Source organism: Triturus cristatus, chromosome 10, assembly GCF_964204655.1.
Source record: "Triturus cristatus chromosome 10, aTriCri1.1, whole genome shotgun sequence".
Classification (NCBI taxonomy): Eukaryota; Metazoa; Chordata; class Amphibia; order Caudata; family Salamandridae; genus Triturus; species Triturus cristatus.
Genome location: NC_140593.1, coordinates 1,203,790,921 through 1,203,800,644, shown reverse-complemented (window position 1 = coordinate 1,203,800,644; position 9,724 = coordinate 1,203,790,921). Strand labels below are relative to the sequence as shown.

At 45.0% G+C, this 9,724-nt stretch overlaps 1 non-coding gene across 1 annotated transcript; it reads left to right on the top strand.

The window, feature by feature from the left end:
* Positions 1-7,582: 7,582 nt before the first annotated feature.
* Positions 7,583-7,654, top strand: TRNAE-UUC (transfer RNA glutamic acid (anticodon UUC)). Its single transcript has one exon. It is a non-coding gene; the product is annotated as a tRNA-Glu (tRNA).
* Positions 7,655-9,724: the final 2,070 nt, after the last annotated feature.

Genomic DNA, 9,724 nt, shown 5'->3' with positions numbered 1-9,724 from the left:
GTCGAGAAAGAAGAAAACACTTAGACTTCAACCCTATTACTCTGATTTTTCTGTCTCACAGCAGAGGTTGGGGGTGGGGGGTGTGGGAAGAGAGTGTAATGGAGGCAGACACGCTGAGATCATCTTTTTATCAACATGAGTTTCCTGTCTTTGAAACTCTGGACGAGGCACTCGGTGCCCAGTAGCATTTACGTCATTGCTGGTTCCACAGAAGCCTTGCAAGTTCTCCGCACCATCCCCCACCACCCATTGAGATTCTGGTATGTAAAACCGTTCTATAGCGCCCGCTCTGCTATTTCTATTGCCTCTTGGCCCTGCAGGGTGTCTCACGTAGGCAAAGTGACATCTGCCGGTTCTGCCTACACTGAAGTCCAGTGAGTGGGCTGGCTCTTGCGACCGCCTCTTCAAGTGAGTCAGTGGTTTATGTGCTTCGAAGCTGTGCATATACAAGGTTTGAGACAGCTGTGTGTCTGCTTTTCTCTTTCTTGGTGCTGTTGGGGTCTCATTTGGTGCCTGTCAATTTGCCCATGTGAGGACAGGGAAGGAACCCTTTCAATACAAGCATTTGCAATGCAATAGGTCTCGCATTTACACGAGACCTATTGGTTTGCAAATGGTAGGCATCACCACAACGGGAGGGAGGGTGGGGGGGTTGAGAAGGCACGGACAACGCGAGGGCAGGCTGGTGGGGAAGAAGGCACAGACAACGGGAGGGCGGGCGAGAAGACACAGACAACAGGAGGGGGTGAGGGGGAGAAGGCACGGACAACAGGAGGGCGGGGCGAGAAGGCACAGACAACAGGAGGGGGTGAGGGGGAGAAGGCACAGACAACGTGATGGGGGGAGAATGCACGGACAATGGGAGGGGGGACGGCACCGACTACGGGAGGGAGGGGGGAGTAAAGAAGGCACCAAAGCACGTTGTGCCTGCTGTAGGAGAACCTCATTAAGGAAATAGTACTCACAGTCTAAAATGCATGTACTGTGGAAAAACCGAAGTAAAGGGGCCAGTCGCCATAGGAGGTGACAAATGAAGAGGAGGCAGTACTAAGGAGGGACTAACAAGCCTATCAACGAATCAGAAGCCAACATTTAGGACAAACAATGACACAAGCCAATAGTAAATATGAGTTGAGAGTGGGCGGAGCTTCTATTCACCTACTCCTCTACAACAAGCCTCGCAGCGCATGCGCGCTGGCTCTAGGTTTGACCTAATAATAAGTAATCTTTATCTAAACCAAACCGACAAAAATCCACAATACAGTAATAAAAATATGACTTTAAAATGGTAGAAATAGTTCAGTTCAAAGCAAATTGCAGATGCAACACTATTCAGGCAAAGTACCTTGGATGCGTTGCGCACACAAACAAAAAGGGTCGCGCAGAAGGTGATGCGTCGGTTCCTTACACTCAGGGAAGGTTATTTGACGGTTCCTTGCTCCAGGGGAGGTGATGCGTCTGATCCTTACTGCTACGCAGAGGAGGTGATGCGTTGGTTCCTTACCGGAGAGGAGGTGATGCGTCGGTTTCCTACTGCGTGGGGAGGTGATGCGTCTGTTTCTTACTGCATCTCCCAGCGATGCGACAGACGTGGCTTTTCAATGCGATGATCCGGGACGATGCGTGGGTTCTTGCAGCCGCACAGCAGGGCTTGCGTCGGAATCGGTGGGGTGATGTCGGACTTTGGAGATCTGTGCACTCAATGCGGTGTGCGACGATTTCTTGAGCCACGGGCAAGCGCTGCAACGATTTCTTTGGCGATGCGTCGGAAACAGGTGTGGATGCATCACGCTTCTTGTTGTTGCATTGCTTTTCCAGCTCCCAACAGCCAGAACAACCTCCAGAGGCCCAGATCAGCTACAGGCATCTCTTGGCAAGTCAGAACTCCCAGCAAGAATGTTCAGGGTAGCTGGGGCTGAAGTCTTTGTGTCCCTGAGGCTTCAGAAAAGGAGGCAAGCTCTTCTCAAGCCCTTGGAGATCTTCCTCAAGCAGGGGACACAGCAAACAGCAAAGCCCTTTTCCCTTTTCTTGGCAGAAAGTTGCCACTGCAGGCCAACCCCAGACAGCAAACAGTACGGGGACAGTATTCCTCCTCAGTTTCTCCAGTTCTTTCCCTTGGCAAAGCTTCCTCTTGATTTCCCAGAATTGATCTAAACGTCTGAGGTCTGGGCCCCTCTTTTTATACAGCAAAATCCTTTGTTCTCTGTGGCATGGAAGCTCTGTGCTCAGTCAAAACCAGTCCTGTCCTCTCTGGTGTAGCTTTCTGGTAGAAGATGGAGAAAGCATTGTGGAAGGCAGACTAGACCCATTTAGGTGAAAGGAAATCTCTTCCCCCTACTCTAAATGCAGCCCAGGTCTATTCAGCTCAGCCCTGACTCATCCAGACTCTCTGGAACCACGGCACATCCCCAGCCCCTGTCACTCCAAAGCCAGACAGTCGATACACATCCTAGCAGAGGCACACTGGATGGCTAAGCAAGAAAATACCTATTTTCTAAAAGTGGTATTTTCACACACAGAATGCAAATATCACCCTCACTAAAAGATGCATTTTAACATTCTGAGTTCAGGCATACTAAACTTTTATTTCCCACCTTGTTCCCAGGGGTAGTTATGTTTATAAGATGTTAAAAAGCAAACTCCCCATTCTATCCTACGGGAACAAGTGGACTTGCAATAGTGAAAAATGAAATTGGCAGTATTTCACTATCAGGACATCCCACACACCCACACACACACGAGGGCATGTCCTACCTTTCACATACACTACACCCTGCCCACAGGGGACCTTGGACCTACCCTAGGGGTGACTAACATGTAAGAAAAGGAAAGGTTAGGGCCTTGAAAGTGGGTGCACTTGTCAGGTTGACATGGCAGTACAAGGCTGCACACAGGCTCTGCAATGGCAGACTTGAGTTACATTTACAGACTGCTTATGTGGGTGATACAACCAGTGCTGCAGGCCTACTAGCAGCATTTGATTTACAGGCCCTGGGCACACACAGTGCACTGTACTAAGGACTGACTAGTAAATCAAGTAAGCCAATTATGGAAACATAAGGCCTATAACAACAATTTGCCAAGGGAGCACTTGCTTTTTGGCACTGAATAGCAGTGGCCGAGTGCCCAAAGCATCTAGACCAGCAAAACAAAGTCTACCATACAGCAAAAACACACAAGGAGGCAAAGGCAAAAATACAGGGGAAACCCATGGCAATGATGCCAGGTCTAACACTCATACATCCATCGTCAGTTGTATTGGAGTTCTTTGACATTCGACCCATAGGTTCTGGAGACGATAACAGATTACAAGATACAGTTCTATAGTGTTCCTCTTCAACCTTTTCCACCCCATCCTAGCCATTTTTCCTGACAAGATTGGAGCTTTATTCATGAGGAGGTACTCCAACTCCTGAGGAAGAACGCAATTTGTCTCTGTCATCCCACCCCTCAGGGTTCTGCAGCAATATCTTCGTAGTGACCAAAAAGGGTAGGGGCTCCCGGCTAGTCATAAATCTGAAAGAGTTCAATGGGTGGATACTCCACTGCCAATTTAAGATGGGGTGGTTCACCTTCTCAGAGATTTCCTCAAAGACAAAGAGTGGATGGTGCACCTCGACCTAAAGGACGAGTACCTCTACATTCCTATTTTCCCTCCTCACCGAAGTTCCTCCAAGTCGTCTGGGATGGTCATTGGTACGAATTCAAGGTGCTAGCCTTTGATCTGTCCTCCGCCCCATGGTGTTTCACCAAGGGTAAGCGCCCATTTGTCAAGAATCTACCAGAGGCGTGTGGCTGATCATATATCTCAACAACATCCCATGGCCCAGGATAAATACCTATTGTTGAAGCATCTGAGCTGAACAATTCAGCTGCTCAAAGAAATAGGTTTCCTGTTGAACAAGAAGAAATCAATTCTGGTTCCCTCACAAACTCTTAGAATTTCTGGGATTTCAGATCTACTCTTCTACAGCATTCCTGTCGCTTCTTCAACAAAAACTGAAAGAGGTCCAGAAATAAATTTGATTCCGCTCTTCACAGGGACAAAGTGTGCTTGAGAGTTCTTGCCAGTATAGTAGGCATTCTAGGATCCTCTATACAGGTGATCTCTACTGCTCCATTACATTATAGAGGTCTCCATTGATTGAAGAGCCAACATTTTCAGAGGGGTATTAGCTCTTCAGAGACAATGAGACAGTGAGTCTGTCTCCTGAAACCAAAGCGAAATTACAATGGTGGTTAGACCACATGGCTGCCTGGAATAGCAGGCTCCCACCAAGGCATCATTATAGAATCAGACACCTACCTAAGGGGTTGGGGAGCCAGATGCGGCAGTATCTCCACCGGAGGTCTGTGGTCTTTGGAAGAAGCAAGTCTTCACATAAACTTCTTGGAGCTCCCAGTGGGATCCTTTGCGATAAGAACTCTAGCTCCACGCAAATCCAGTTGCTGTATCCTGATGGGAATGGACGACATTTCAGCAGTACAGTATATAAACAGACTGGCAGGGGGACGGCGGGGGGGATGAGATTCAAAGTGTTAGTGGACATCGCGAAAGCATCTCGGTAACAGCAGAATTTCTCCAAGGCCCGAACAATTTAGTGGCAGATTGGAACTTGAGATTTCAGCAAGTGGAAGCTGCACCCGAGAGTCTTCAGCTTGCTACAGAATCGTTGGTGTCCATGCAATACGGACCTCTTTGCTTCCCGTCTGTCCACACAATTAGCGGGATTCTTCTCTTGGAGATAGAATCCTTGGCGCATTTCAGGTACTGCTGGTTCTTGCCAGGCCTTTCGGAACAATCTCAATCTTTCATATCCAATTCCTGGTCAGAAGCTACTCACAAATTTTACTCCTCAGCATAGATGAGGTGGTTGGGCTGGTGCGACGAGCGAGGTCTGGATCCCTTTTTGGCCCCCATTACTTTGTGATCAACTTCCTGGCTGAAGTAGCTTCCTCAAATGTAAAATATTTCTCTGTGAACAACTATTACTCAGCAGTTGCAGCAGTGGGGATGACCCATAGGCGAACACCCGCTAGTAAGCAAAGTCATAAGGGGTATCCGTTTATCTAACCCTCCTCGTCTGAAGTACTCTTTTTTCTAGGATGATAATTTAGTCCTCAACTTCATGCAGAGATGGCCAACCAACTCAGACCTATCCAGGAAAAAAGTTTCAGCAAAACTGGCTATGCTCCTATGCTTAGTTTCCTGTAGGAGGGTGTCAGATGTAAAAGCCCTGGACCTAACAGGTACGATAATTTCACGTAATAGAATTTCCTTTACTTTGATTAGGAGAACAAAGACATTTTCAAAACAGATCACATATCCTAGTGTCCCAGATAATCCACAAGTTTGCATTGTGCATTGTTTGAAGGAATATGAGGATCACACAAGGAAATTGATACAGTCTAATGGTGGTCAACTTTTAATTGCGTTCCAGAAACCCTTTCATCCAGGGTCATCCGCCACTTTGGGAAGGTGGGTGAAATGGATTCTCTCAGAATGGTATTGACACCAGTAAATTCCGAGCTCACTTTGTGAGAGGAGTTATGGCCTTGAAATCGTAACTTTTGGCCTCCCATTTATGAGACATCATGAGAGCAGCGGACTGATCCACAGATTCAACTTTCAAAACTTTCTATTAAAAACCATTATCAAATGTAGCCACGGTGGTGTTGGAACAGCTTTGAACAAGCATCATCCGAAGCCTTCGGTTCTGACATAGAATAAAACCTTTTCTAGCTAACGTGTCTAGAATTTCCAATTCTATTAAGGAGTTGGAGGCGAGGATTATCCCACCCTGAAAACCTTTATTCAGATTTTATTCAAAATTCTACTTCTGTTTGTATGACTATTATAACACACCCAGAAACAGCATTACATTAGGAAGCATAATTTTCCTGTTAAGTGGCATGAGTACTACACATATTTCCTTCATCTCCTTTCTAGGTGTTGACCAGAAGCAGGAGTAACCTACAGCAGAGAGGCTTCCATGTACACAGTTTGTGAACTTCCAGTTGGTCCAGTGGATGACTCCAATTCCTGATCACTGGTTTCAAAGGACCCACTGTCCTTCTTTTGGTGAAGCTGTTACCTTCATTTTGATTAACTTAAATTTCTGTTGTTATGTTTTGACGATAAACCAAAGAAAGGGGATTAAAGATGGCACTGATACATTTTATAATGGCAAAGACACGATGATTTGTACAGAATGTGTGTTATCATTACTGGAATTATGGGAAATGTAGTTCATATTGAAGTTTGCTTTTGATTGGCTGCTCTGAATGTTATATCAATAAACAGAGAAGAAAGAGAAGCATAATCCTCGCCTCCAAGTCCTTAACCTTAATAGAACTGAAAGTTCTAGACGAGTGAGCTAGAACATATTTTAGTTTTTGGTAAGAGGCTTTCCCCTACAGACAGTTAAGAGTTATCTGGCTGCCAAGACTTAAACAGAACATTACTTCCAAGACATTGTGCACTCTGTAGGCGTCAGTCGTGACTACCACAGAATAAGTGCATGAGAGCTGACAATATCATGGCAAACTGTGTACAACTGCCTGACCACATTACAACCAGAAAGCACGCTCTCTGCCAGGAAATATTGGACATGCATGGGCAGTGTGCTATCAATAACGCCTCTGGCCCTATTAAAAAGTAATTGAAGCATCTGCAATGACAGACGAGTGTGCATGGGCCAGAGACCCAGTGACATCCTCAGTGTGTCTGTGCCACCCTGACTGGCAACACTCTCACACTTAAGTTGCGTGTGCCGTGAGCTGGGCAGTGATGTTGTTCCCGCACTGCTGTGGTTTCAGAGATGTGAGGTGAAAGGCACCCAGAAAAAAAAACGAATTAGAAATACACGTGCGAGTTTGTCACAAAATGTGCCATTTCTGGGCCCCAAGCTGCCGAACAAAACCAACTAAAACATATTGGAGGGGGCGGGCTTGAGGCGGTTTCTGTATCCCTGCACAGTTTTGGCTAAACATTTAAGCTGTTTTCAGTCCACTATTGTTTTTTTTTCATTAACAGTGTAATGAGTCCTTTTATGTTTTCATCGTGTTTTAAATTAACTTCCGCATTAGCGTTAACATGTGTGCTAGTATGCTTCAAGAAAAATATGCAGTGGTTTCAAAAAATAAAACAAATTGTATTTTAAATACAAACTAAAAGCACACTTGTCTTCCCATTTTAGAATAGCGAGATGTAACTATGCAGTATAAAAAGCTGCGCCGTGGGAGAGCTGCAAGTGGTATGAAGTTTGTATTAAATGTTCAGGAGGCAGGACATAGTACAGGGCGTAAATGAAGTCTTTTCTGCTGCTCAGACTGAAGTATCTGTGTTTAACGGTGTCTCTGCAACAAGCCTATGGGCTGATGATGCACATGAAATGGCCAAGGATTGTGTCTCCATGCCGCAGTCTCTGTTTGTCTTCATGCCACGTGCATTATTTATTCTGTGTTCGTCTTCGTGCTGCCTGCACTGTTCATTGTGTGTATGCATGGAAAAGGCCGCTAGGTGGCGTATACATGTCTCTTCTAAGTACTAGAAAACACCAGACAACTTATGTGTCAGCGCTCCCATATGGTCTAGCGGTTAGGATTCCTGGTTTTCACCCAGGCGGCCCGGGTTCGACTCCCGGTATGGGAACAGCATAATGTTTTTTTGTTTTTTTTTTACATCTTACACATAAAAGAATAAAATAAGTCTTCCAATTATAATTATATCAAATACATTTTGGACAAAGTCGTAAAAAAGGGGCGGGCAGAATGCTCCTATCTGGACGTAAATGTACTGTATGCCCTAATTCGATTTGTAAAGCGCTAAAACGTCACTAAAGACGCGTCAGTGCTATGTGAGCAGATTAAGGTTGAAAAACGATTTATACGAAAGAGGAAGTTTGCTTGCACAATCAGCAGCTCATTACTGCTGCATAGCGCACTCAGTGGGGGTCAGTGTTCTGTTTTTGTTTTAGCACTGCTCAAGTTCAACATACAACAGAATATCCGGCGAGGAGAACAATCATGACACTAATAAATCCGTTGTGCTACTTTTTGTTTCTAGATAACCATAAACAGTTTTTTTAGCATAACATTACAGATTAAGGCCAGTAAGAATCCAGTGTTTCTTATCATTAATATAAATGCATCAAACACGCAAAATTACATTTTTGTCAAACTTTGCACTTTGTCTTGACATTTTTGTAAATAGTGTTGCCTATGTGTCTGTATTCAAAGCAGTTTGCAAAATGTCAGCTGTTGTCTTCCAGCTGTACCTTTTCACTACTGAGTGGTGGGGCTTTGAACTTGTGAACGTCCACTAACCCCTGCGAGTGTGACCACTGGCTCTTGCACTTCTGTCATGGAGTGCATGTCCCTTCCTGTTACAGATTTGTAGACTGTAATCTGCTGTATTGTTACCTGTTCAGCTGATGGTTACTTAGGAAGTAGAAGAAACAAGGTGTGTTTTCTGATTGGTGACCAGGTTCTCAGCAGAATGGAAACAAACACTATTAAGTTCCATCTACACCTTCTCTGGTCTTTGTAGGCTACATCACTAAGCTTCTTCTTGAGAAACTGTCCTCCACCTCAAATCACATCTTCCTCGGTGCCTTAAACCGGCACTGGGGAGCAGAAAATGATTCCTGTCTGTCAGTTGAACACTTTCCTCCTCAACAAGGACCTCTCCCAGGTCTCCACCGCTTCTACCCATGAGAAAGTTTACATATTTGAACTTGTGATCGCCAATTCTGATTTGCAATAAAATAACTATCCCAGACGACTGGTCTGACTGCTTTCAAATCCCATTCTTTCCATCCTCCTCCAAACAAAGATCAAAGGCCAAGCAAAGCAACATTAAAAGTGAGTCAGAGACAACACAGTCATCACCTAAAGGATCTATCCACCAAATTTCCTTGTCAATCAGATTCATTCCAAAATCATCGGGGGCTAAAAACACGTCCCATGAATATGTAGATACCATGTTCGGAGCATCAATGAAGCTGCCCCATTAAAAATGAAATCAATCAAACCAAATCCCTTTCCACCGCGGTTCTCTAAACAGTTCAATCTGGGAAGGAAAGCCTTGAGGTTAGTATAGTAACAAGCATTGGCATAGCCAATAGGTCTCGCCTTTGGGACCTTATAAGTGTTTAGCCATGCAACAGTTTATGTTGTTGCACCAAGGAAATTGTGCTGGATGACTTGAGCTATTGTACCTTCAGACACTTGATGTTCAGGTTTTAATTCACAATATGTTGTAAGACCTTGTGGTTTTCATGGTACTGCTTCGGTGGGAGGTTTCATGAATCCCACTACGTTGCATTGTTTGTGGTAATTTGGGACATCTGTGTAGTGTTCTGGAGCAACGGAACTCTGTGTATTGCCACAAAAGGAAAGGCATGAGTCACACCACTGATAACAGCTTTAAGGTAGGATTTAAACTATTTATTGATGGCTCTAAAATAAGTTAAATAATTAACTGCGGTGCTAGGACTGGGGTGCCAGAAGTGCTGGGCAGTTTTCAGGGTCTGGTTTAAGGGAGACGCAGACGTCACATTGCAGTAGCACCAATTAAAGACGAGTTTATAATTATGTCATTGGCGTTGTGGAACAGTCAGACGGGCAAGTCCCAGTGCTATAGCCACGGTCACAGGGCAGCAGGGGAGGACCAAATTATGCCAGGGGTGACTAAATATTGCAGCAAGAGAAGACAAATTAT